Source organism: Sphaerodactylus townsendi, linkage group LG17, assembly GCF_021028975.2.
Source record: "Sphaerodactylus townsendi isolate TG3544 linkage group LG17, MPM_Stown_v2.3, whole genome shotgun sequence".
Lineage (NCBI taxonomy): Eukaryota > Metazoa > Chordata > Lepidosauria > Squamata > Sphaerodactylidae > Sphaerodactylus > Sphaerodactylus townsendi.
In genome coordinates this window covers 9595739-9620663 of record NC_059441.1, presented here as the reverse complement: position 1 = coordinate 9620663, position 24925 = coordinate 9595739, and the positions used below count along the sequence as shown (strand labels likewise).

The 24925-nt window shown below is 51.0% G+C and overlaps 1 protein-coding gene across 3 annotated transcripts in view; it reads right to left on the bottom strand.

The window, feature by feature from the left end:
* Positions 1–24667, bottom strand: part of APBA2 (amyloid beta precursor protein binding family A member 2) — a 107831-nt gene extending 83164 nt beyond the window's left edge. For 2 of the 3 annotated variants that reach the window (XM_048481763.1, XM_048481765.1), the window contains exon 1: positions 24517–24667. The gene's annotated coding sequence lies outside the window, so the exon portion shown is untranslated. Of the gene's footprint in view, positions 1–22401; positions 22423–24516 lie in introns of those variants that run through there. The other variant, XM_048481764.1, reaches the window with a different exon arrangement.
* Positions 24668–24925: the final 258 nt, after the last annotated feature.

Here is a 24925-nt window from a genome sequence, read left to right as displayed (position 1 = left end):
TCCAACTCAAGCATCAAGATGTTGGATGATCTGGGACCGGTTTGCAAAGTTCGAAGGCGGGGAAGAGACAGCTGCCAGGTAGCCTGTTGGGTGAATCTTGTACTCACCTGACTGAATCTCACTTCCATTATTAACCTATTGGAGTGGGATGGGGCGGGAATGAATTGGGGATGAATTATGACATATTGGACAACTGAAACAGAGATCCTGCCCTTGCATTGCATTGTGGGGCATGAGGTGTTGAAACGACTAACGAATCATGAACGGCTTTTGCGTATGGCTAGTGGCCGCCCCCTAAATTTCACCAGCAACGATACAACGCAGACTGTCGCGGCTGAGACTTCAGCTCGGCGTGATGCACTCTGCGCTTGCCGCAGACGACTGGAAGTCTGGGCTTCATGAAATGAGAAACCGCAGAGAACGGTGTGGTGCTTTGGGACTGGATGTCTAAATATGTGACTGCGGCGCTGAGCGGTCTTGACGGAGAGCGGCTTTGGCAGAACCATTCCGGAGCCTGCCGGATGCTGTCGAGAAACGTTCTGTCTTGAAGTGTCCCAAAAGCCAAAAGGAGTGTAGTTGACTGCCAGCATCTCTGCAGTTTGGTGGTGGAGAAACAGACTCCTTTGGGTTCCGCTCCCCCTAGCTAGCCCATTAATAACCTCATAGCCAAACTTGATGGTTCCTGTTTGGCAGGTGGCAGAAGCAAGCTCTTCAGCACCACGGAGAGCTCCTAGTTGGAAGCTGACGTTGCTCTGAGGAAGTCCAAGACTCAACTGAACCCTGAAATTCCTTCTGTCTCACCTAATAATGATGGCTGGGACCTCTGGCATGGCTGAACAGCCTTGGATCACCCCCTTTGGCTTCTCTGATGCTAACTTCTTAGGAGAATGCTCCAAGTTGAGGGTCAGGAGTTGTCAAGAAGGAGGAGGAGGAGGAGGAGCTTGGATTCATAACCCCCCTTTCCCTCCTGTAAGGAGACTCAAAGGGGCTTACAATCTACTCCCCCCGCCCCACAACAAGCACCTTGTGAAATGGGCTAGGCTGAGAGAGCTCTGAAAAGCTCCACAGCTCAAGCGGCAGAGCGGGGAATCGAACCCGGTTCCTCCAGATTAGAGTGCACCTGCTCTTAACCACTGCGCCACTGCTGCTCCCAGGAGGTTTGCATACTCTTTCCCTTGTGCTGCCTTGGCCAACTCTGAAGTTTGGTCGCCGTAGCATGAGAGCTCCATTCCCTACTGTACCTGCCAGCAAAATTGGACATAATCCACTCTTAACGTAAAGTCTGAGAAAAGAAGTGGGAAGAGGGGGGCCAAGCTGGTCTACATAAGCTTCATTTTCCTTTAGGGTTCATAGGGAAGAAGGAGGAGGAGGAGGAGGAGCAGGAGGAGGAGTTGGATTTATACCCCCCTTTCTCTCCTGTAAGGAGATTCAAATGGGTTTACAATCTCCTTTGCCCCCTACAACAAACACCTTGTGAGGTGGGTGCGGCTGAGAGAGGTCAGAGAGAACTGTGACTAGCCCAATGTCGCCCAGCAGGAATGTAGGAGTGTGGAAGCACATCTGGCTCACCAGATAAGCCTCTGCCACCCAGGTGGAGGAGTGGGGAATCAAACCCAGTTATCCAGATTAGAATCCACCTGCTCTTAACCACTACGCCACACTGGCTCTCTTGGGCCTTTCTGAAGCTGTGCCCGCACGAACAAAAGATTGTTTTGAGCGTTGTCTGAACTGAAAAACTTCCTGATGTTAAAGAGTTGTTCGACTGTGGAATTCACTACCTTGGAGTGTGGTGGAGTCTCCTTCTTTGGAGGTTTTTAAAGAGAGGCTGGATGGCTGTCTGTCAGGAGTGCTTTGATTGTGTGTTCCAGCATTGCAGGGGGTTGGACCAGATGACCCTCAGGGTCTCTTCCAACTCTTTGATTCTATGATCTCCTTGCACTTATTTCATCGTCACAAGAACTCTCTGAGGTAGGTTATACTGAGAGCATGTGACAGGCCAAAGGTCACTCACCGAGGTTCCACGGCAGAGCGGATTTGAAACCGAGTCTCACAGATCCTAGTCTGGGGGTCTGCAACCTGTGGCTCTCCAGATGTTCATGGACTACAACTCCCATCAGCCCCTGCCAGCATAGCAGGAGAGCCACAGGTTGCAGACCCCTGTCTAGTCTAATACACTAACTACTACATCACGCTGTCTCCAAACTGAACTATTTAAAATAACTGGGAAGGTGGTGGCGGCATTTTGAACAAAGAAATTGAGGAGGGAGCAGAAGCCCTTTGCCTTCACCGGCATCACAGCTCCAATCTGCATCCAACCCCACAACTGCCAGCTTCCGCAGCTACATTACAGATGGGATCACAGCCTACAACATTCCCCTTGTGGCTCGAACATGCCACCTGCAAAATTAGGTGCGTCTTGCCTGTCAAAGCGCGCCGAGCCACTCCGGTCCTGCGCTCGTCGCGACGGAACGACGGCAGCGTTGCGGGTTGTTCAGCAGAGAGGAAAGTCTAATTTGCAGTACAAGTAATCAATGAAACTAATGAACCTCGGAAACATCTTAATGCCGCCGTTCTTCACCCGCGTGCTGATCAAGCAACGCCTCTAACCGCAGTTATGATTTCACGCCCGGCTACCACGTTCGCTCCGATTACAATGAGGATGTGTTCACGTTACCAAACGAGGTGGGACAGGCCCATTCCTCTGGTTACGAAAAGCCGACACAGCTCTCATTATGGGCAAGACTATACCGCTAGGCACAGTTAGATTTGTGTTGGGCTTAGTTTAGTGATGTGATATTGTATTTTTTGTTTAGATTAGTCACTAGGCTAGGCTTTTGTAGATTGTTTTGAGCGCTAGTCTTCATTGTGTTTTCTGTAGTCTTAGGCTACAGAAGGGGAAAAGTCGCAATCTACGCTTATTCGTGTTTATCTACATGGATTATTTATGATGCTACGTTTATTGATGTTTTATAGTTTATGATTACAATTATCGATGTTTTGCTGCTGTTAATGCTATATTTATTGATGTTTTGTAGTTTGATGTTATGATTACTGTTTACTGTCATTTCCTTCCTTCCTTCCTTCCTTCCTTCCTTCCTTCCTTCCTTCCTTCCTTCCTTCCTTCCTTCCTTCCTTCCTTCCTTCCTTCCTTCCTTCCTCCCTCCCTCCCTCCCTCCCTCCCTCCCTCCCTCCCTCCCTCCCTCCCTACTTACTTACGGATTTATATCCCGCCCTCCCCGATAGGGCTCAGGGCTGCAAACATCATATAAAACACCAAACAATACAACCCACTACATCGTTCCTTCTTCCTTCCTTCCTCTCCTCCCTCCTCCCACTCCCTCCTTGCCCTCCTCCCTCCTCCCTCCCTCCCTCCTCCTAATCTTACTTACGGATTTATATCCCACAGCCCTCCCGATAGAGACTCAGGGCTGCAAACGTCATATCGTGCTCTAAAACAATGCAACTTAGCGATACATGATTAAAACTTTAAACAGCAAAATTCTAAAACAATAAAGATGGAGATAAAACCCCATATTATGCTGTTGTTGTTCACCACCCTGAGCCCTTCGGGGGAGGGCGGTACACAAATCGAATAATACAGTACAATACGTCAGATTGGGATAGGTCTTCATACAAATTGAATCAACCAATCAATAAAGACAAAAACACTTGCTTCTCCGTGGCTGGATTATTTTCTACATGCAGGGGTTTATGCTGTATGGAGAGTCACACACCCCCATTTGCAGCCTGAAATGGTACAGCTCCCCCAACCCAAACTGGAATGACTGGTCTGATTTAAACATTTATTAACCACCACACTACTTTATAGGAACTTGATGTCAAGGACCCGTGTTTACAACGGGCGACACACATCTCTCTGCAGGAGGGTGTGGTTCTGACCGCCCCAAAAGAGGAATTGCAAGTCCCCACTCCCTCACACCCATTCCAACCCCTGGTTTTCCATAATTGAAGAAAAAATGGCCTCTATTGGACTGTCAGTGGATTCACTTTGCCCTTTGTCCTATTCAGAAGCTTATAGGAAATTAAAAGGTCAACTATTGGATAGAGAGTTCTCTACCCTAATCACCGCAGCCAAGAAAACGTGCTCCCCCCTGTATTTTTCTCTCCCATTTGAACGGGGCCACTTGGCACACTGCCTGTATTGCTTAATAAACCCTGCTCAAAGGAGAGCCATAATGCTCGCCAGGTTTAATGTTATGCCTTCTGCCTTGTTACATGGCAGATTTAATAAGCAAGAAAAGGCTAAAAGATTGTGCCCATGTAATGATGGCTCAGTTGAATCTCTGGCCCACCAATTACTACACTGTCTCAGACTCAAGGAAATCAGATCCAAGTATGTGAATCTTACTCCTTTACATTTACCCCATCTCCCCGATTTAATTAGATCACACTACTTGTTGGACAACTCTGATCCTTCTCTCTGTATGATAGTGGCAGACTTTCTCCTGGAAATTACTAAACGCCAGTAGATTTCCTTCGACCTAACATTTATGTCCTGTATTGTATATGCTTTTTAATCCGTTTTTTATTATTGTTGTACTGTTGTCTGTGCCAATAAAGGCTTGCTTCTACAAGTCCCCCCTCCCGAATAAAGCAACCCCAGATCCCAACGAGCTAAATAACTATTGCCGGGCGGCCAACATCCATTCTTGGGGTGGAGGGGTTGCAAGAAGTTTGAGTCAGCGGGTTTTATTGGGGTTATCTGGACCCATTTCAATCCAGATTCAGGCCTGGATTTTGGATGGAATCGGCCTTGGTCACCCCGACCGACTCCACGGAAGGGAGAGGAGCAGCAGTGGCGTAGGAGGTTAAGAGCTTGTATATCTAATCTGGAGGAACCGAGTTTGATTCCCCGCTCTGCCGCCTGAGCTGTGGAGGCTTCTCTGGGGAATTCAGATTAGCCTGTGCACTCCCACACACGCCAGCTGGGTGACCTTGGGCTAGTCACAGTTCTTCGGAGCTCTCTCAGCCCCACCTACCTCACAGGGTGTTTGTTGTGAGGGGGGAAGGGCAAGGAGATTGTCAGCCCCTTTGAGTCTCCTGCAGCAGAGAAAGGGGGGATATAAATCAACTCTTCTTCTTCTTCTTCCCCTAAAGAGCAAAGGCGAAGTTTTGCAAGCGAAATAAAAATACATCCCACGCCAGCCTCTCTCCTAGCAATCATCAACAGCTCAGAATACATAATCAGGGACATTATTCCGGCCTGTTAGGATTACCGGGAGACGTTCCTCGAAATTCCTTTGGGAGAGAGAAAAAAAAGGCTCCGATTTGCTTCCGATGCAAATGACTTTTGCTCAGCGCCGACTGAAAACCCTTCATCATTTTTTTTGCTTGGATTTGCGCTGACAAGAGCTATTTATTTTCCTCCGGTTCCGGCCCCCTCCCCTGCCAGTGTACAAGCCGGCCTGTCAGTAAGCAAACCCCCGATGTGCAGGCAAATCACGGTTCTGCGCCAAGAAGCAATTCGTTCGGCGTACATGGGCAGAGATGTGTGTGTGCGGCTGTCGCACCCCGCAAGCGTACACAATACACCAGATGTGTGCAGTGACAAACTCAGGGGCTCAATCTAACCCGGGGGGGGGGGGGTTCACATTGGGCCTCCAGCATAGCCCCACATTTGAAGGAAGAAGAAGAGTTTGGATTTATATCCCCCCTTTCTCTCCTGCAGGAGACTCAACGGGGCTGACAATCTCCTTGCCCTTCCCCCCTCACAACAAACACCCTGTGAGGTAGGTGGGGCTGAGAGAGCTCTGAGAAGCTGTGACTAGCCCAAGGTCACCCAGCTGGCATGTGTGTGAGTGTACAGGCTAATCTGAATTCCCCAGATAAGCCTCCACAGCTCAGGCAGCAGAGCTGGGAATCAAACCCAGTTCCTCCAGATTAGATACACGAGCTCTTAACCTCCTACGCCACTGCTGCTCCTTCCCTTTCTTGTCTTCGGTCACTTTCTCCTGCAGGAGCAGCAAGAGGGCAAAGAGGTTTTGAACTCACAACACGCTCAGTGCCAACACCGGGATAATTCATCCTCTGCGAAGCAGCAAAGGGGCAAACCAGTGGGAAAAGAGCACCCCCACTCGTCAAAATAGATGGGGCGATCGAAGAGCCCCACGGACACGCACTGGCACATGGGAGAGCAAGTCGGGGGCCCCCAGAACTAGCTCAGACCCAAATATGGCCCTCGCTTTAAAAGAGAGAAAGATAGTGGTTTGCTCAGGTGTGAGAGCCAGCGTGGCGTAGTGGTTAAGAGCAGAAGGCACTCTAATCTGGAGAACCGGGTTTGATTCCCTGCTCTGCCACTTGAGCTGTGGAGGCTTATCTGGGGAACCAGATCAGCTTGTGCGTTCCCACACATGCCGGCTGGGTGACCTTGGGCTAGTCACAGTTCCTCAAAGCTCTCTCAGCCCCACCTGCCTCTCAAGGCATCTGTTCTGGGGAGAGGAAGGGAAAGGAGTTTGCAAACCGCCTTAAGTCTCCTTGAAAAGAGAAAGGCCAGAGTATAAATCAGAGCTCTTCTTCATTTAGATTGCAGGTTTTGAGTTTCCATCCTTGATGGGAGAATTAACTGCCCCAAAGATGATACTGTGAACAGTAGTGGCGTAGGACATTAAGAGCTTGTGTATCTAATCTGGAGGAACCGGGTTTGATTCCCAGCTCCGCTGCCTGAGCTGTGGAGGCTTATCTGGTGAATTCAGCTTAGCCTGTACACTCCCACACACGCCAGCTGGGTGACGCCAGCTGGGTGGACCTTTGGCTAGTCACAGCTTCTCGAGGCTCCTACTCAGCTACCACACCTCATACAGGGTGTTCAATGTTGCCAGGGGGGAAGGGCAAGGAGATTGTAAGCCCCTTTGAGTGGAGAGAAAGGGGGGATATAAATCCAAACTCTTCTTCTTCTACTACTGTACATTACACATGCCGGCTGAGTGACCTTGGGCTAGTCACAGTTCTTCGGAGCTCTCTCAGCCCCACCCACCTCACAGGGTGTTTGTTGTGGGGAAAGGAAGAGTAAGGAGATTGTAAGCCTCATTGAGTCTCCTTAAAGGAGAGGAAGGGGGGTATCAATCCAAACTTTTCTAAACAAGTGTACACACGTTTGCCTATTTCTTTTTCCGTTTTTCTTTGCAGCCAGAGACTCGAGGCTTTCATTGCATCGAAGGCAGAGAAACGCAGAACACCGTCTATCCGATTGCGAGAGCAAAGAAAGGAACTTAAATCCTGGAAGGAGCGAATGTCCTACTTTCGGCGTTTCTTCCCCCCTCTAGCCTGAAGGGAAATTAATCTTGGAGCGCAGCCAGAGCCGCGCCTAAACCCCATAGGCCAAACTATCAATCCTCTCAAAGTTTCGGGTATCAAATGAACGTATTAAATACGCGTTCCTAATGGAATGCAGCGATGCAGGTGCCGATTGGGTCTGAGAGGCGGCGGGCGAGCCGGGCCCCTAGAACCCACCCCACAAGGCACGAAGCAACTCAAGAAGGGGAAATTTTAATCTGAAGAAAGGCTGGAGAGAAGAGAGGGTTCAAATACACTCCCCCCCACAAAACTCAGCTTTCGCTTTCATCCTCAAGGTGTACGATTCTCAAGAACAAAGGCTGTAACAAGCTTTAAAGATTTATCCACTTGCTCACTTCCAAGGAAGGAGAGAAGAGTTTGGATTTACACCCCACCTTTCTCTCCCGCAAGGAGACTCACGGTGGCTTACAAGCTCCTTTCCCTTCCTCTCCCCACAACAGACCCCTGGTGAGCTAGGTGGGGCTGAGAGAGCTCTGAGAGAACCGTGACCAGCCCGAGGTCGCCCAGCAGGAATGCAGGAGTGCGGAAACACATCTGGTTCACCAGATAAGCCTCTCTGCCACTCAGGCGGAGGAGTGGGGAAATCAAACCCGGTTCTCCGGATTAGAACCCGCCTGCTTTTAAGCACTACGCCGTGCTGGCTCAGGCACAAATACATGACCTCAGGGGGACTCGCTTGGATAGCTCATGATACCTCTGAACAGGGGAGAGCATGCCAGATGTTTCAAAGGAACACCATGACTCAGAAGCTCACCAAATGTTTTGGAAACCGGCTCTGTGCTCCCAGCTGCCCCCGGCCCTAAGAGACGCTGCATCGCTCCCCTTTTAATAAGCATAAGCATAAGCATTTTGTTGTCATTGTGCACGCACAACGAAATTTACAGCAGCATTCCTCGATGCACACAGTTTCAGACTCATACATCCATCATCCTCACTTTCCCCTTCCTCCACCCAACCCTACACAGCCCCAAACACATCAACATGAAGCCGCGGAGTTCAGCATAGCCACAGCTCTAGAGTAGCCGCTTAGATCTCGAAGCCCCTCTTTTGTCCTAGTTTCTTGCGATAGACCTGTATCGTCTGCCGGATGGTCACAGTTCAAAAAGAGAGTGTGCTGGATGAGACGGGTCTCTCAGAATATTTTGGGCTTTATTTAGGCTTCGGGAATGATAGAGTCCTTCCAAGGAGGGGAGAGGGCAGCCGATAATCCTCTGTGCAGTGGCGATCACCCTTTGGAGCGCCTTCCTATCTGCCACGGTGCAACTGGAGAACCATACACAGATGCAGTAGGTGAAGACACTCTCTATAGCACAGCAGTAAAAGGACACCAGGAGTTTTCCATCCAGTTGTTGTTTCCTTAAAAGTCTCAGAAATAAATAATAAATAATAAAGAGACCCTCCTGATAGAACCGTTTCCCATTGCGACAAACTGTGCTACAAATTTCCCCCGGTGCCGCCAACGGCCCCAGAATTGTTCTATTTAGATATTTATGCCCCCACTCCCCGGCTTTTCTCCCTAACAAGAGCTTACAACGTCAGGGAGTCCAATAGCGCTTTTAATAAGCACCCAGCAGGAAGGACAGACTCAAAGCTATCTGCGCCGTTCACAGGGATGCGCACAGAAGCGCCGTGTCCGATAAACGCTTCGCACGTGATCCCTTCCAAGTGCAGCGGGGACTAATTTCCTGGGTACACAACGAGAAACGCTTTCCACAAACACAACCTTGTCAACCGGGCGGCATCTGAAAAGGCTCATTTGGTGTTTCCCCACTTCGGTTAAACCAGCGGTTCTCAGCCTTCCTAAGGCCGCGACCCTTTAATACAGTTCCTCATGTTGTGGTGACCCCCAGCCAGAGGTGGGATCCAGCAGGTTCTCACCAGTTCCCGAGAGTGGGTTACTAATTATCTGTGTGTGCCGAGAGGGGGTTACTAATCGGGTCCGCTTTTCCATTAGAAATTCCATTAGGTCCAAAAATCACAAAGTCCTGTTGTTTCCTGTGTGGCTGGTGAGCGAAGGTAGAAAACGGGATAATTCTCCCTGTTGGGCTGTTTTAAAAACATGTCTTAGAAATAGGGTAAAGTTCCTGGTTTAAGAAAAGTCTCCTTCTTTTGATTTCTAGAAACAAAATTAAGTATTTGAAAGTATTAAGTATTTGACAGAGGAGAAGTAGTTGTTTCTGTTGGCAATAGACGATAGGACTTGCTATAATGAGTTTAAATTATGGACAGAAAGATACCAGCTGGAAATTAGAAACTTTTGTTTTACAGTAAGAGTTTTTTTACAGTAACAGAGAAATTATTAATGCCCCACCCCCGGAATGCCCGACCACGCCCCCGTTGTGCCCCGCCCAGCCCCGTGGCGCTACGCCACTGTTTGAATCCCACCACCATGGGAACCTGTTACTAAAATTTTTGGATCCCACCACTGCCCCCAGCCATGAAATTATTTGTGTCTCGGTTCCTTTGACCATTGGAAATATGTGCTTTCCAATGGTCTTAGGCGACCCCTGTGAAAGGGTCATTCGACCCCCAAAGGGGTCGCGACCCACAGGTTGAGAACCTCTGGGTTAAACCAAAAAAGCACCGACGGTCTCCTTTTAATATTTCAGCCCAGTTCCAGACGTGGGAAAAACATCCCAGATTTCAGATTTGAGAAACTCTTCCTTGAGACCAATTTTGAAAGTTAAAATCCAAGGCAGGAAGGACTTGAACTGCAGGAGAGGGGAGAAAAATAATCGTTGCTGAATGCCCTGCAGAAAAGCTTAACGCCAGAAGAGGAGGATTTGCATATTGCAAATGGAAGAGGGAGGCCCCTAGAGATATCAAGCTCGCCGCGCCTTGGCAGGGACTAAATCCTGCAGTATAAATAATCTTCTAAACTCGGAGTCTCTGGAACCCAGCAGAGAACGTACAATGCGCCCATCTCTCAAGCTCAAATCTGGAATAATTCAGCAGTCACGTGACTGTGTCTCAGCCCCCCCCCCTTCGCCCCCCTGGCATAGAGCAGCCGCCAGAAATGACAGCGTTCCAGGTTTTGCACAATGAGGAAATCGTGCCACCGGATCCAGCAGGTGAGCGGCTCTGCCCAGACAGGGCCCGAAGCAAGGGGCCGTCTGCGGTTGCATGCTCAAGACCAGACCCAAGTGCAAAGAGGTGCCTGCCGCGCGATCGCCTTCGGCGCGCGGGTCTGGGCTCAAAACCTCAGTGTGGGCTTATGCCGTTTGTCGGGAACACTGAGCAAAACGCTGTTTGCTGGAAACGTCGAGCAAAGGACAACGCTTCTGTTGAGTAATCGGTGTGTGACACACCGGTTCAAACTGCTAAGAATATCAACAGCCGGTGGGCCTTACTGGTGAGCGGGTCAGGCTAGGATCTGGGAGGCTCAGTTTCGAATCCCTGCTCTGCCACCGGAACTCGCTGGGTGACTTTGGGCCAGGCACACAGTACAGTGGCGTATCTGCCAGAGGAACATGGCGGGTGAATTGATCCAGGGAGGCTTCGGTGGCCAGAGCTCAGCGGGCACCGGTGCAGCTGGTCACGCTGGTCTAAACACCCGCGAAGACCCACAGAGCACCCCTTAGCACCAGCCCGGCCCGCCAATCCGGAGACGCGCCGGCAGCGCAGCCATAAGTGGGGCAAGGAACTGGAAGTAATGGCAGCAAAAGCCGGAGATGTTGTTCCGGGCGCCATTTTTTTTCCCTCTTTCGCTTTCTGGCACTGATCTCAGCCTTCCGCCCCTCCACCCGGGTTGTTGTGAGAATAAAATGGTGCAGGACATCGCGAGGATAAAATGGTGGAGAGGGCAACGTAAGCCGGATCGGATCCCCACAGGGGAGGAAGGCGGGGTATAAAAAGAAGGAAACAAATAATTATACAGCCAGGTGAAACATAGCTGACACGACAGAAGAAGAAGAAGAAGAAGAAGAAGAAGAAGAAGAAGAAGAAGAAGAAGAAGAAGAAGAAGAAGAAGAAGAAGAAGAAGAAGAAGAAGAAGAAGAAGAAGAAGAAGAAGAAGAGAAGAAAAAGAAGAAGAAGAAGAAGAAGAAGGGGGGAGGGGCCGAGGGGCCGAGGGGCGAGGGCTGGGGGGCGGGAAGGAGTTTGGATTTGCCTCCCTTTCTCTCCTGTAGGAGACTCAAAGGGGCTGACAATCTCCTTGCCCTTCCCCCCTCACAACAAACACCCTGTGAGGTAGGTGGGGCTGAGAGAGCTCCGAGAAGCCGTGAATAGCCCAAGGTCACCCAGCTGGCGTGTGTGGGAGTGTACAGGCTAATCTGAATTCCCCAGATCAGCCTCCACAGCTCAGGTGGCAGAGCTGGGAATCAAACCCGGTTCCTCCAGATTAGATACACGAGCTCTTAACCTCCTACGCCACTGCTGCTCCCCAGTGGCTTCATTTAGTTGCAAAGGATGAGATTTAAGCTCTGGAGTTCCATAAGATTTTCCTGGGTATCAACTTTCCAGAGTCAAAACTACTTTCCTGGGAAAGGAGTCTATCGGCTGGTGACCACGCAAATTAGTGTGCATTATTGTTTAGGAAATGTATGAATGAGAAATAGAAACCCCGACCGAAATAGGTCTTTTCTTCCCCCAGCAGACTGCAATTAACCTTCATTTCAGAATCGATACCCCCTGAATGGATGGCCAAACCTAGATAAGCCTTCCTTATTACGGAGGAAATCTACTGCATGCATCATACAACTGGACTCTTGACTGTGTGGCCATGTGGAGCTTCAATCCCTAAAGAAGCAAACCTCTTTGTCATCTCTCCCAAGGATTGTTGTGGGTTTTCCGGGTTGCGTGGCCATGGTCTGGTAGATCTTGTTCCTAACGTTTCGCCTGCATCTGTGGCCGGCATCTTCAGAGGTGTATGGAAGAGAGAAGTCTGTTACACACTGTGTCAACGTTAGGAACGAGATCTACCAGACCACGGCCACGCAGCCCGGAAAACCCACAACAACCAGTTGAATCCAGCCGTGAAAGCCTTCGACAAAACATCTCCCAAGGATGTTAAACCCAATTCAATTCAATGCCTTTTATTAGCATAGTAGAACAACAACATATATGAATAGTTTGAATAACTGGTTAGATACAGAATAGCAGCTAACAGTCAAATAAAGACAATAGCTATCGTTTTAAAATAATGGCCAGGAAGAAAGAAGAAGAAGAAGGAGGAGGAGGAGGAGGAGGAGGAGGAGGAGGAGGAGGAGGAGGAGGAGGAGGAGTTTGGATTTATATCCCGCTTTTCTCTCCTGCAGGAGACTCAAAGGGGCTGACAATCTCCTTGCCCTTCCCCCCTCACAACAAACACCCTGTGAGGTAGGTGGGGCTGAGAGAGCTCCGAGAAGCTGTGACTAGCCCAAGGTCACCCAGCTGGCGTGTGTGGGAGTGCACAGGCTAATCTGAATTCCCCAGAGAAGCCTCCACAGCTCAAGCGGCAGAGCTGGGATTCAAACCCGGTTCCTCCAGATTAGATACACGAGCTCTTACACGAGCTCTTAACCTCCTACGCTAACCTCTTAACCTCCTACGCCACTGCTGCACAGGAAGCAATTGCACGTGACATCGAAAGAGTGGTCCTGGTTGAGTCGACAGCTACCGAACAGAACTTCTTTCTTCTGGGGACTCGCTGGAGTCCGACCCACAAGACAAAACGGTGCTGGGAATGGATCGCGAAGACCTCATGACCTATATTCTTTGCAACGATCTCGTTCGATTTTTCAGAGACGCCGCGAGACTCTTGTGACGGGAGGGGAAGGTTTTTTTAACATGGGAACAGTTGAGCAATTCTAATTGATGGGACAAAACGGAGCATTTTGCACCTGTTTTTTAAACATCGCTCCCGGAAGCTAAGCAGGGTCGGTCCGGGTTAGTTCTCGGATGGGGGACCACCGAAGGAATGCAAGACCGCTGCGCAGAGGCAGGCAATGGGAAACTGGCTCTGAATGTCTCTTTCAGCAGTGGCGTAGTGGTTAAGAGCAGGTGTACTCTAATCTGGAGGAACGGGGTTTGATTCCCCGCTCTGCCACTTGAGCTGTGGAGGCTTACCTGGGGAACCAGATTAGCTTGTGCAGAATCCAGTGCAGAATCCGGTGCTCTTAACCACGACGCCACACTGGGTCACGCGATTTCCCCTGCAGAGGGATTTCTGTTCCCTGTAGGAAATGAGTGTGAAATAGCCCCTCAGTTCTAGTGTGGGGTAGTGGTTAAGAGCAGGTGCACTCTAATCTGGAGGAACCGGGTTTGATTCCCCGCTCTGTCACTTGAGCTGCGGAGGCTTACCTGGGGAACCAGATTAGCCTGTGCACTCCAACACATGCCAGCTGGGTGACCTTGGGCTAGTCACAGTTCTTCGGAGCTCTCTCAGCCCCACAGGGTGTTTGTTGTGAGGGGGGAAGGAAAAGGAGATTGTAAGCCCCTTTGAATCTCCTTGCAGGAGAGAAAGGGGGGGATATAAATCCAACTCTTCTTCTTCTTGGCTTGAAAACCCTACAGGGTCTCCGTTAGTCAGCCACGACTCGACAGCCATCCCGAGGCCTTGGGTTGAAAACGAAGAAAAATGCTTTTATTTACAAATCTATAAATCTCGGATGGGAGAATTTCCAGCCCAGCGGAATTAGCGGGACCGTTTTCCTTTCCCATTTGCTGTCCAATTCACGGCCGTTCGGCTCTCCTGGGCCCCCATACATCAAATTGTTCTACATAATTAAAGCCGCACGCAGAGCTCGGCTGCTGGGGAGGTGCAGAGATCTGTTTCAAGCCGTCGTCGTCTATAACCAGGACTCTACTTTGCAGCTTGTTCTAGGGCAGGGGTAGGGAACCTGCGGCTCTCCAGATGTTCAGGAACTACAATTCCCATCAGCCTCTGTCAGCATGACCAATTGGCCATGCTGGTAGGGGCTGATGGGAATTGTAGTTCCTGAACATCTGGAGAGCTGCAGGTTCCCTACCCCTGTTCTAGGGTGTAGATGGCATTGGTTTGCAAAGAATCTCTGCATGGGGGGGTGGGTCTTCATCTAGGGCTGCTAGGCTGCTGTCTGGCACCCCTAGGACTTTTGGGGAAAGGATTGATGAGACATCAGATGACACTCTAGGAACTCTATGGTTCTAATGTGTTCACCCCAGAGCCCATTAAAGCATCTTCAAAGCACATGTTCCTGAGAATGTGTGAAGAAGAAGTAGAAGAAGAAGAAGAGGAGGAGGAGGAGGAGGAGGAGGAGGAGGAGGAGGAGTTTGGATTTATATCCCCCCCTTTCTCTCCTGTAGGAGACTCAAAGGGGCTTACAATCTGTACTGTAATATGGAGAACTGGGTTTGATTCCCCGCTCTGCCACTTGAGCTGTGGAAGCTTATCTGGTGAACTAAATTAGCTTGTGCACTACAGCACACGCCAGCTGGGTGACCTTGGGCTAGTAGAAGAAGAAGAAGAGAGTTTGGATTTATATCCCCCCTTTCTCTCCTGCAGGAGACTCAAAGGGGCTGACAATCTCCTTGCCTTTCCTCTCCCCACAACAAGCACCCTGTGAGGTAGGTGGGACTGAGAGAGCTCTGAGAAGCTGTGACTAGCCCAAGGTCACCCAGCTGGCGTGTGTGGGAGTGCACAGGCTAATCTAAATTCCCCAGAGAAGCCTCCACAGCTCAGGCGGCAGAGCGGGGAATCAAACCCGGTTCCTCCAGATTAGATAAACGAGCTCTTAACCTCCTACGCCGCTGCGTCACTTAAGTCACACAATGCCCAAAAAAAGAAGCAACCATTCATTTTTTCCCCTATGCATTTCCCTCATCTAAATTCAGTTAGCTGCCCCTCTAAGGGTCCTTCCACACATGCAGAATAATCCACTTTCAACGCACTTTGCAGCTGGATTTAACTGTGTGGGACAGCAAAATCCGCTTGCAAACAATCGCGGAAGTGGATTGAAAGTGCCTTATTCTGCACGTGCGGAAGGGGCCAAAACTGCACCAAAGTGTTCATCCGAACCAACCTGACAGCTTCCCTTTTCCTCACTGGAGATGGTTTGCAATCATCCCAACAGCTTTAATTTCCTGAACCGTTGGAATATTCATAAATATTCCATCCCGATTCGGCTCATCTACACCGGAAGCTCCGTCACCACAGCCAAGACAGCCAACATGACCAAGTGCTCAGGAGCAGCAGCAGCAGAAGGCCATTGCTTTCACATCCTGCCTGTGAGCTCCCAATGGCACCTGGTGGGCCACTGCGAGTAGCAGAGAGCTGGACTAGATGGACTCTGGTCTGATCCAGCTGGCTCGTTCTTATGTTCAAACATAGACCCAATATCTATTTCAGCCACCAGGTGGGGCTTCCAATAAAAAGGCACTTCCAATAAAAAAAAGAATCCTATTTCACCACGACAAAAATAATATTTCCTCAAGAGCAGGGACACACATCTCCACCGTGAAGAAGTGCCCAGGACTTTGCCCTTCTGTGGAAACATAATTCTGAGAAAGTTCACACATGTAGAAGAAGAAGGAGAAGGAGAAGGAGAAGGAGAAGGAGAAGAAGAAGGAGGAGGAGGAGGAGGAGGAGGAGGAGGAGGAGGAGGAGGAGGAGGAGAAGGAGAAGAAGAAGAAGAAGAAGAAGAAGAAGAAGAAGAAGAAGAAGAAGAAGAAGAAGAGGAAGAAGAGGAAGAAGAAGAGGAGGAGGAGGAGGAATTTGGATTTATATCCCCCTTTTCTCTCCTGCAGGAGACTCAAAGGGGCTGACAATCTCCTTGCCCTTCCCCCCTCACAACAAACACCCTGTGAGGTAGGTGGGGCTGAGAGAGCTCCGAGAAGCTGTGACTAGAATCTGTCACCCAGCGCTGGCATGTGTGGGAGTGCACAGGCTAATCTGAATTCCCCAGATAAGCCTCCACAGCTCAGGCGGCAGAGCTGGGAATCAAACCCGGTTCCTCCAGATTAGATACACCAGCTCTTAACCTCCTACGCCACTGCTGCTTTGTTTTCACACACAGCAACGATGGGCGGCCGTGAAAATGAACACCGCGGAAAGACACCCCCACCTTTCATGACCTCCAATACGCTGGAGGTGGTTCATACATTCCACCGTCATGGAGAAAGGGGGATATTTTGCAAAGAGAAAAGGAGAGCAAGGAAATACGACCCTCCGCGAGCCAAGGGCCGCCCGGATCGCGCTCTAGACACTTCTTGGTATTTGCAGGTAAGAAAGCACTCAAGGTGAGAAAGCTTGTCCGAAAGGAAGGGTTTATCGGGAGTCTCAGACATGAGCCCTGTATTTAAAGCTGCGCTTGCTGCAAAGAATTGAAGCACATGTGGAAAAAAAACATAACACAGACAAATCTTTTGCTCCTTCGTTTTGGAGATGCGTCTGCAATGTGTGTACCCAACATCAGACGGTTTGATGGGAAAATTTGTACGACACTCGCATCACAACTAGCTTTGTTTACACACGCAGAAAAGGGGCACGACGCTGGTTTATTTGATGAGCAAACAACCTTGAAAAATGCAGCACAAGGAACCAGTAAAACGGCACAAAACGACGACGAGTAAGATTTCGATGACAAAAGAAGCAGGCATCGAAATGCAGGGGCAAGAAATTCAATGTCACCCCTGGAAGGAAACGTCACGCCGTGCGTCCGCTGGATAGCTGGCGCTTCAAGCCGGTGGCGCTCATTCGGGAGGATTTCCCTGCGACACATCTGTACCAAACGGGTAATCCAATTCCGTTTCAATCAACAGGATGATACAACCAATTTATCCCGACTCCATTTTCCTTTGTTGTCAAGTTACAGACCGACTTATAGAGACCCCAAAGGGTTTTTCAAGGCATGAGATCAGCAGATGGGTTTGTCACTTATCTGCCTCTGTGTACCAGCTCTGGACCTCCTTGGTGACCTCCTATCCTAGGACTAACCAGGGCCAAAAAAGGGCTTGGACAGATTTATGGAGAAGAAGTTGATCTATGGCTACCAATCTTGATCCTCCTTGATCTCAGATTGCAAATGCCTTAGCAGACCAGGTGCTCAGGAGCAGCAGCAGCAGCAGAAGGCCATTGCTTTCACATCCTGCACGTGAGCTCCCAAAGGCACCTGGTGGGCCACTGCGAGTAGCAGAGTGCTGGACTAGATGGACTCTGGTCTGATCCAGCAGGCTAGTTCTTATGTTCTTATGTTCTTAACCCTGGTTAGCTTCCCAGATCTGATGAGACTGGTCTAGCAGGGGCCGTTCTGCTCAGGGGAAATCTAACCAACTGAGCTGAGGCTGAAAAAAAACTAAATGCACAGATATAGGATGACCGACACCTGGCTTGAAAACGCTATGTGCAAAAAGGATCTGGAAGTCTTAGTAGACCACAAATGGAATATGAGCCAGCAGTGTGATGTGGCAGCCAACAAAGCCAATACAATTCTGGACTGTATCAATAAGATTATAGTGTGCAGATCGAGGGATATAATTGTACCTCTCTATTCTGCATTGGTTTAGGCCTCACCTGGAATATTGTGTGCAGTTCTGGGCACCGCAATTCAAGAAGGATATTGACAAGCTGGAACGGGTCCAGAGGAGGGCGACCAAAATGGTCAAAGGTCTGGAATCCGTGCCCTACGAGGAGAGAATTAGGGAGCTGGGGATGTTTAGTTTGGTGAAGAGAAGGTTAAGAGGTGAACATGATAGCCCTGTTTAGATATTTGAAGGGATGTCATGTTGGGGAGGGAGCAAGCTTGTTTTCTGCTGCTCCAGAGACCAGGACCAGGAGTCACCGGTTCAAGGTGAAGGAAAAGAGATTCCATCTGAACATCAGGAAAAACTTCCTGTTAGTAAGTGCTGTTTCAATGCAATACCTTGGAGTGCGATGCTAACTTTATATCAGCTTGGACAGCCCTCAGATACAACTCACAGTTGTAAGTCTGGTCCCCAAAACCTCAAAAACCATTTAAAAAAAACTCCAGGGAAACATGACAGTATCGTAGTAAACCACTTGGGAAAAGCAACTGATGAGAAAACTTTCCACAGTACTAGCTGAAATCTAAGGCCCCTTCCGCACATGCAGAATAACGCACTTCCAATCCACTTTCAACACACTTTGCAGCTGTGCGGAAGAGCAAAACCCGCTTGCAAACAACTGTGAAAGTGGATTGAAAGTGCGTCATATTCTGCACGTGCGGAAGGGGTCTTAAATGTTGTTTGTTTCCAGACATAGATCAGTCCTCGTTTCAACAGCTCCAAAGACTTGATTTGGAATTTCTTCCCGAGTCCGGAAGTCGGCAGCACAAACCAGGGAGTGTTGGATTCAAATCTTGCCTCAGTAACTTTCTCACTGGGCGGTCGTCTCATCCCTCCCCCCCACGTTTACAATAGGGAGAATATACAATATGAGCCTACCGTGCAGGGCTGCTGTGAAAACAATCCAGGTCACAGATACAAAGCCCCTCAAACATCCGCTACAGATATTATGAGCAAAACGTCCGTCCCCCCTCACAATGGGTGATTTGATGTGTGTCTGCATGTGGGGAGAACGGTCACATTCCTACATAAGAACATAAGAACATAAGAACAAGCCAGCTGGATCAGACCAGAGTCCATCTAGTCCAGATCTCTGCTACTCACAGTGGCCCACCAGGTGCCTTTGGGAGCTCACATGCAGGAGGTGAAAGCAATGGCCTTCTGCGGCTGTTGCTCCCGAGCACCTGGTCTGTTAAGGCATTTGCAATCTCAGATCAAAGAGGATCAAGACTGGTAGCCATAAATCGACTTCTCCTCCATAAATCTGTCCAAGCCCCTTTTAAAGCTATCCAGGTGAGTGGCCATCACCACCTCCTGTGGCAGCATATTCCAAACACCAATCACACGTTGTGTGAAGAAGTGTTTCCTTTTATTAGTCCTAATTCTTCCCCCCAGCATTTTCAATGGATGCCCCCTGGTTCTAGTATTGTGAGAAAGAGAGAAAAATTTCTCCCTGTCGACATTTTCTACCCCATCCATAATTTTATAGACTTCAATCATATCCCCCCTCAGACGTCTCCTCTCCAAACTACAGAGTCCCAAACGCTGCAGCCTCTCCTCATAAGGAAGGTGCTCCAGTCCCTCGATCATCTTCGTTGCCCTTCTCTGCCCTTTTTCTATCTCCTCGATATCCTTCTTGAGATGCGGCGACCAGAACTGGACACAGTACTCCAAGTACGGTCGCACCACGGCTTTCTATAAGGGCATGACAATCTTTGCAGTTTTATTCTCAATTCCTTTCCTAATGATCCCCAGCATACAGTTTGGGGGACCCCCCTCACAATCCCAGCCAATGAGAAGGCGACCCCAGAAGCAGATGTGGAAGCCACCAGAATTCTTGGGCTACTTGGTCCCCCAGAATTCTCCAAGTGGCCCCATTCGTTGTCCACCTTGGGGAGGGGGTTTCCCATAGCTCTAATGGTGGGCCTGAACCAGATAAGGAAAGCTTTTTGGTGTGAGAAGTGCTCGGTCATATTTACTTCCGGTCAAGCCAAATATGCTGTGGGGCGGACGCTCACCCCACTCAAGCGTTCCCCCCCCCCCCACAACCACCACTTAAGAAGTGTTGAAATGTCAACAAATCATAGCAGAGGCCCAAAACCTCGAACAAGCTTTTTCCCAATTTGGGTCATTTTGCATGCTCAGGTCATCCCAGGAGCAGCAGCAATTTAGTTTGCTCCTTCTTTTTGGAAAGGGATGCAGGACGCATTGGCCAGCACCAGGAAGTCATGCATTCAAGAGGGATAACACAGCATCTTAGAGATTCACAACCCAGCTCAAGGGAGCACCGAACACAGTTTGCAAATAATGACTGCAAGTCTCTCTTTCAAAATGCATTTATTAGTTGAGACTAAAGTCTATTTTTCCAAGCAATGAGACTTTAAGGCAACTTGGGGTGGAGGATGGATTATAAAAATAGGATAAAGCCCAGGAGACAAGCAGACGATATGAAAAACGGCCCCACAGGGAGCTGCAGCAAACGACAAAACCAGTCACTGATACCCAATACTCAATCATCCCCATGGACAGAACCCTCATGAAATAAAGCCTCAAAAACATTTTGGTGCCGTCACCGAAAAGGCCCCGCATCTGAAAGCCAGCCACCTTCAAGGGTACCTCGACCAAACCTCTCTCTGGAAAGCATGAACAGACAACTCTTCCAGTCGTTTTTAAAATTAGATGATCACCCTGTCCTTTCCTCAGGGTGGAATGAACGGTCACTTCTGCCCACTGTGTTATCCTTACAGTAACCCTGCGAGGCAGCTTAGGCCGAAAGAGAGAGGGAACCAAGGTCACACAGTGAGTTTCCGTGGCACAGAGAAGAAGAAGAAGAAGAGAAGAAGAGTTTTGGATTTCTATCCCCCCCTTTCTCTCCTGCAGGAGACTCAAAGGGGCTGACAATCTCCTTGCCCTTCCCCCCTCACAACAAACACCCTGTGAGGTAGGTGGGGCTGAGAGAGCTCCGAGAAGCTGTGACTAGCCCAAGGTCACCCAGCTGGCGTGTGTGGGAGTGCACAGGCTAATCTGAATTCCCCAGATCAGCCTCCACAGCTCAGGCGGCAGAGCTGGGAATCAAACCCGGTTCCTCCAGATTAGATACACGAGCGCTTAACCTCCTGCGCCACTGCTTCAGAGGGGAAGTGAACTCACGTTTCCCCAGCCTGAAAACCTCCTCCAGTTTGATCTTCGAAGGCGGAACGGAACACCTTGAACGGCAGCCAGAGATCACCCGTCACCCTCCAGGTGGCTCCTAGCCGCTGCCCGGAACTGCCCTTCGGCCATTCGTGCCCAGCAGGTACAAAAATCACTTGTTCTGCCGCGCTCACGGAGGCATGAAAACGCACACTGCGACACTGCCACAACAGTACGTAAATCACCCAGCGGGAAGGAGACAGTTGAACTTTAAGGCGCTCCAGCAGAGGCGTATCTAGGGAAAACGTAGCCTGGTGCAAAATCTGAGTTTTCTGGCCCACTCCCCTGTATGGGCGGCCACTCTCCCCCACCACAACCAAACAATGTGGGGGGGGGGGCGATTCCCCCCCCCATGACTAAATGGGCGCAGCTCGGGGACATTTGGCCCTATTTGACTCCCCCCTCTGCATTCCAGTCAAGGTGTTGTGGAGGGTTAGATCGCCAGGCCTCGACTGGGGGAAATGGGGTCAAATCTCTGCTGAGCTGCAAAGTTTATTGGTTAGCCTTTGGCTGGATACTCTCTTAGCCTGCCCAATGGGTGTTATGGGAGCAGCAGTGGCGTAGGAGGTTAAGAGTTCGTGTATCTAATCTGGAGGAACCGGGTTTGATTCCCAGCTCTGCCGCCCGAGCTGTGGAGGCTTATCTGGGGAATTCAGATTAGCCTGTACACTGCCACACACGCCAGCTGGGTGACCTTGGGCTAGTCACAGTTCTTCGGAGCTCTCTCAGCCCTACCCACCTCACAGGGTGTTTGTTGTGAGGATGGGGGAAGGGCAAGGAGATTGTCAGCCCCTTTGAGTCTCCTGCAGGAGAGAAAGGGGGAGATAAATCCAAACTCCTCTTCTTCTTCTTCTGTTATGAGGGTTAAAAAATGGAAAGGGGTAACAGTCCTGTCCCAAGGTCAAGGGCTGGGGGGGGAAATCCAGTGCAAGACACACAAATGCCATTTCTGGCAGCGGCTCCAACTTAAAATCCCCCCCCCCCAAGCGGAGCAGCTGGTGCCTGTGTTCTCGAGACCACGCATCGCTCTGTGGATTCTGCAGCAAACGCTGGTCCGTTTTCGGCACGTTCTCCAAGGACAGACGGGCATCCCCTTCGCAATCCGGCTCGGGAGGCCTCGCCGAAGTCTCCGGGGACCTCGCTTGGGGTTCCTGGACCCATTCACGCACCCCATCAGGCATGCCCTGTAAACCATACCGCATGGCACACGCGCACACACACGGCGAGCACCCGGTCTGAAGCGAACAGCTCCTGCCTCGGTAGGCACGGGTCTGTTTCTCTGCACCCTCCACCTTGGAAACAAGGACGTGAGAAGGCCGGGACACAAAGAGCCGCAGGAGCAGTGGTTTCCTTAGGAAAATGGCGATTTGGCAGCTAAACACCCCTTCCCTGTCGGGTTAAGAAGAAGAGGCATACCTCTTTCCGCGGCACATCGGCAGGGCAAATCCACGAGGCCTATTCAAGCAGTCTATTCAAGCACTCCTGGGCTCCTAATACAGCATCCAGCACTGGAGATGGAAATGCACCCCTTTTCTTTTCCTCCCAACCCCCACCCCCTTTCCACAGCACCCTTCGAAAGTCTCCTCCAATAAGGACAAGGCTAGCCAGAAAGGGGATCGGGGCAGGGGGGTGGGAAGCTGTAGCCACGTTCCCATTTGCCACGCTGTTTACCCCAAGAACAACAAAGCGGGGAATTTTTAATTGAGTTGCTTCTCCCTCCAGACCTCATTACAGAGGGCTCAGGGAAGGGTGGAGAAACAGTTGGGTTTCCACATTGGAAGAATGGTTTTTTAAAAGAAGATACAGAGGAAGACATGCAAGGTTTCGACCCGTAGAAAAGCAGCGTGCGAATGCAACTGCTGGGGTTTCCTTTGGCTGCCTTCGCGACACGGCTAATTTTATTCCGGCTCCACCTCGGGACGTGCAAACTCCACTACTCAGTAGCTTCCCCGAATATAAGACAGTGTCTTATATTAATTTTTGCTCCCAAAGATGCGCTATGTCTTATTTTCAGGGGATGTCTTATTTTTCCTGTGTTCTGTTCGTCGGGCGTGCTTCCAAACAAAAACTTTGCTACGTCTTACTTTCGGGGGATGCCTTATATTTCGCACTTCAGCAAAACCTCTACCATGTCTTATTTTTCGGGGATGTCTTATATTAGGGGAAACAGGGTAGCAAAGTGTCAAAAATGCGCACAGTAGGGTCAGGGGATGGGTCCCAAAAGGACTGGGAGGTCTACGCCACGCACGGAGATTGATTTTATAGGTGCAGACTCCGCACATGAGGGGATTTATACGTGTTTATATATTACATGTGTACCCCAACAATCTCCCAGAGGGACTCGAGGCGGCTCACAAGCACAACATACAAAACGGTGCCATCGACATAAACGTAGGACAAAAATGTAAACATTAAAACCCACGTTCCATGTTTTAAGCAGCCCGAGTCAGGAGGGTGGGCTCGTTTTACGGCCCCCGCCCACCTCAGACGGAGCAGGGATCGGATCCGAAGGGAGTCTCTGCCCCGGGCACAGAAAACCCAAGCTCTCTTGGCAGGGGGCGATGCCCGCCGTGCCACCGCCGAGGCAGGCCGGAGCCCAGACTGGTTAGTCTTTGGCTGGTTAGTCCAGACTGGTTAGTCCAGACTGCGGCTGGAGGGTGGCTGTGCCCACCGCCTCTGGCTAGACGCCTCCTTTGCCCTCCGCGCCACGCCGCGTGCCCACATGAGGAAGGACAGTCCACAGCACGCCCCGCGCATCTCCGTCTGTCTCTCTGCTGCTGTCACAATAGCAGGGAAGAAAATATGTCTCTGTGCCAGGCGGGGCGGCGGTGCCCCACTCTGGATCCCTTCGGCGGGCACCGAAACGATGCCCCCGAGTCCTAGCAACAGCCTGGCCCCGCAGAGCCCGCCGCCAGGCGGAGGCCCAGAGACTGGCACGGCTGCCTCCTTCCAAGAACCCGCACCACCATCAGGGCATGCCTTGGGCAAAGGGGGCACAGCCCGGGCATGCACGCAGGAGGCCAACGCACCCCCCTCCCTGGCTCCTCACTCCTTCCTGGGTTTTGTTCTCTGCCACATGGTGGGCTGCGATTCCCACACAGGAGCGAGAGACCACCCCCCCCCCCCCGAGCCAGAGAGGCAGGCAGGGATGCCCAAGAGGAGGGGCAGCAGCCACACGGGTACCAGGAGGGGGCAGAAGGGGAGGGAGGGCGCAGTGCCCCCCCCCCTGACAACAGCAGGCACGCTCAGGTGCATTGAGAGAGAGGGGAGGGGGCGATCTGGAGCCCACCCCCCCAGCAGAGCATTGCAAACCCCCCCCCCCTTGCGTTGGGCATCCTTCTCTGCTGGGATGCAAAAGGAGCCGGCGCGGGGGTGCACACGGGGGGGGGGGAACGGCCTGCGAAGCTTTCTTTCCCCCTCCCCCCTCCGTTGCTTGGTTTCTGGGGTGGGGGGGGCAGGACTTGCGTGCATTGCATCGTCCACCCCCCCGGGGGTGGGGGGCTCGGCCTCCCCAAGGCAGATCTGGCTTACCTGGTCCGGAGGAAGGCCAGCTGGGGGCAGAAGTCCCGGGGAAGCGGATGCAAGGGGGGGGCGCGGATGCCGCAGCCCCCTTTTGTACGGTCCTCGCCGCCGCCGCCGCCGCCGCCGCTCGCAGCCACACGCCGAGACTGCTAATTAGCCCGGGAAGCTGAGTGCCGGCAAGCCCGCCCGCCCGGGAACCTGCATGGCAGCCCTGCCTCCTCCGCCTCCTCCTCCAGGGCGCTCCCGCAGGTAGACTGCGCCTGTGCCTGGGGGCTCCGCGCGCACCTTACGGGGGCCGCTAACCTGGAGGGGGCGGAGAGCAGATCCCCAGGAGGCGGTGGCTGCTTTGGAGAGGGGGGGGGGTTCCGCACGGGGTTGCCAGCTTCCGGGAGATCTCCCGGGAGGACAATTGATCTCC